This window comes from Coenobita brevimanus, chromosome 34, assembly GCF_032717465.1.
Source record: "Coenobita brevimanus isolate Jiangsu-jjx chromosome 34, ASM3271746v2, whole genome shotgun sequence".
In the NCBI taxonomy this organism is placed as follows: domain Eukaryota; kingdom Metazoa; phylum Arthropoda; class Malacostraca; order Decapoda; family Coenobitidae; genus Coenobita; species Coenobita brevimanus.
In genome coordinates this window covers 14,910,072-14,913,408 of record NC_136987.1, presented here as the reverse complement: position 1 = coordinate 14,913,408, position 3,337 = coordinate 14,910,072, and positions in this window count along the sequence as shown.

Genomic DNA, 3,337 nt, shown 5'->3' with positions numbered 1-3,337 from the left:
GTCAGGGGATACCATGGACTCAGGAAACACTCTTGGAGTGAAGCCGAAGACCTACTGGGCACTTGAGATGAGAGGAGGCTCTATGAGAATGACAAGGTTGACAGAACTAGTGATCCAGTTTTTCACATCATAGGATCTATGCAGCAGGGGCGACAGCAGTGACCTGCCATTCTGAGGGTTTATGTTGTATATACTTCTATAAAGGTGGGATTAGGTGGTTGTGTTGGGAATGACAATTTTGAGGGAGTGGCAGTGTTGTGCCGGTAGGATTAGGGTCGTGTTTTGTATCTGGAGATGAGAGAAACATTCTAGAAATGAAGTGTTATGCCATAAGATTAGGCCAATGCTTACATCTGGAGATCTGAGGAACATTCTGGAGATTCAGCATGTTTTTTTTTCTATCATAGCTTAGAAACAAGTTTGTCATTATTGTTATTTTCTATAAATCTATCTATCTATTGTTACATAGCCTATGATTTCATCATCCTTTGTGTAATTTTAACGCACAGTTGCTGCATGTTTGATCACGAGCGTGTTCTGCCTCAGTCCCCTCCTTCTACCGTTATAGTAGAGTAAGTCGTCCTTTCTGTTATTCAGTGCGGGATTGTCGACCGTTTGTCCCCATCGCTTCATTTGCGCGTCCTTATTACAAGTTGTATCAAGCTCTGCTAGCCCCTATATAATGAGCTCAATCTCTGCATCATGGCCACTTAGATCTGCTCCTCACTTTGTTCACATCTCTGTCCTCCCCTGTACAGATATTATTATTGTGAGTGCTCAAGAAATCTCCAACCATCTAGCAGCTGTGTGTGATTTGAATATAACTGTTGTTGCATTTTTTCTTGTACTGTATAGCATAAGTTTAATTTGTAGGCTTAGTGAAGTTTTTGTAATTCATGTATGGATCTTTATGTCAGTCATTTTTGATAATAGTTTGTATCTGTAACTATTTATCTGGCATTCACTGAGTATTATCTGGTATCTCATTTTATCAGGGCTGACTTAGATAAATTTACTCTTGCTAATTTCGTGTTAATAGAGGCTATTGCAGTTAACCATATATTTAACCTGTTTATTTGCCATTACATTATCCTTATGAGTCCTGAATGTTTTGTTGTTAATTTAAGCATTAAACTTTAACTTGTAATTTTACCTAACTCTTTTGTTTTGAACCTGGAACTTTACGGGACAGTAGTGACTCTTCGTATTCTCACTTAAAGTGTACATTATCTTTCTCCGTTCCGTAACATAAATTTGGCGACCTCTCATCAGGATATTCAGGATATTATCATAAGGATATTGTTTGATATTTTGTGACTGTGATATATTCATGATGGCTACTATTACTACACTTGATGAAGCCAAAGATTTTTTGTCAAATGTGCAAACAGTGTGTGATATAGAAAACAGAACAAAGAATGAACTTAAGCTTGTTGCTCAACAATTGGGAATTGCAGTTCACTCTCATCATTCTAAGGATCAAATTGTTGGCATGATTAATAAAAGCTTGTTTAATGTAACTCCTCCAAATGAGCAAACGCAGATTGAATTAGCTAAGTTACAGCTAGCTCTGCAGGAGGCTCGTGCTAAAGAAGCTGAATTTCAGGCAAATGCTAAGCAGGCGGAGTCTCAGGCTCGTATTCAGGAGGCTGAATTTCAAGCACGTGCTAAGGAGGCTGAGTCTCAGGCTAAGGAGGCGGAATCTCAGGTTCGGATTCAGGAGGCACAGATACAGGCTCAGGCACAAGTTGAACTTGCCAGGATTCAGGCAGACCATGAGTATCGCATGAAACAAGGTGGAACTGGATCATCTAGCTCTGATGATTTTGATGTGGCTAAAAATGTTAAACTTGTCCCTCCTTTTAATGAATCTGATTTAACAAAGTATTTTCAATTGTTTGAGAGGGTAGCTACAGGTTTTAATTGGCCTAAGGAGTATTGGACAGTACTCCTTCAAACTGTTCTCACCGGTAAAGCTCAAGTAACTTATGCATCTTTGCCTCAGGATCAGTCTGATAATTATGATGTAGTTAAGAGCTTGATTCTTAAGGCCTATGAACTTGTTCCTGAAGCCTATAGAGTAAAATTTAGGACAACTTACAAGCAAGATAAGCAATCCCATGTTGAGTATGCAAAAATCAAAGAAGATCTGTTAGAGCAGTGGTTAAATTCTAAGAATGTGGATTCTGATTTTGGTAAATTTAAGCAGATGATTCTGCTGGAGGATTTCAAAAGGTGTATTTATAAAGATGTAAGCCTATATCTTGATGAGAGAAGAATAGATAATTTGTCTGATGCTGCAGTTTTAGCTGATGAGTATGTTCTCACTCACAAGAGATATTCTAGAGAAAAAGGGAAAGCTGAGAGTAAGTACGTTGCCTCTACTCAGAGTACAGGTAACAGGAAAGAGAATAAGGATGATGTTTCTCAGGAAGTAAATACCAGCTTCACCTCTAGATTTCAGAAAAGTAAATGTACTTATTGTAGTAAGCTTGGTCATACTACGGAGAGATGTTTCAGGAGACAGCGTGATGTGAACAAAAAGGAGTCTTTAAATATTCAGTCAATTGGTCTAGTGTCCACTCTTGAGAGTTCCCAGAATTCTTTAACTGAGTTAACTGAACCTGCTTTGAGGGGTAACTTAAATTCTCATGATGGAGCTCCTCTTTTGAGCAGTAACGTGGGTGACACTCTCAAGAGTTCATGTGCTAATTTCCTGTCTGATGGTTTTGTCAGTCCTCTGGACAGTAATGACAGGAAATCAGTTAAAATATATCGTGATACAGGTGCTTGCCAATCCCTTATGCTGACCAGTGTTCTAGGCTCTAATTTTAATTCCTCTGATGAAACTGTAATCTTACAAGGTGTAGGGAATAATTACTTCTCTGTTCCTCTGTGCAGAGTGAATTTAGAGTCTGGTTTTGTTAATGGTTCTGTTATGGTTGGGTTGGTTGAGACACTCCCAATGTCAGGTGTAACTTTCTTACTTGGAAATGATATTGGTGGAAGTCAAGTGTGTCCAGCTCCTCAGTTGTCTAGTGAGCCAGTGGCTGCGTCCCAGGATTGTGATGTCCCTGATGTGTTCCCTGCATGTGCTGTCACTAGGGCTAAGTCTAAAGTTACTGGTGATTTAGAGGATGATGATGATGATGTTATCCTAGCTGACACTTTTCTTGCTAATTTGGACCACTCACCAGATGAGGCAGTACCCCGTAGTGTTGATAATTTGTCTCGTCAAGAGTTGGTTGAGTTGCAGGTTGCTGACCCTGAGTTGAAAGGTCTAGCTAACTCTGCTTACAGTGAAGAAGAGTCAGCCGGTGCTTCTACTTGTTATTAT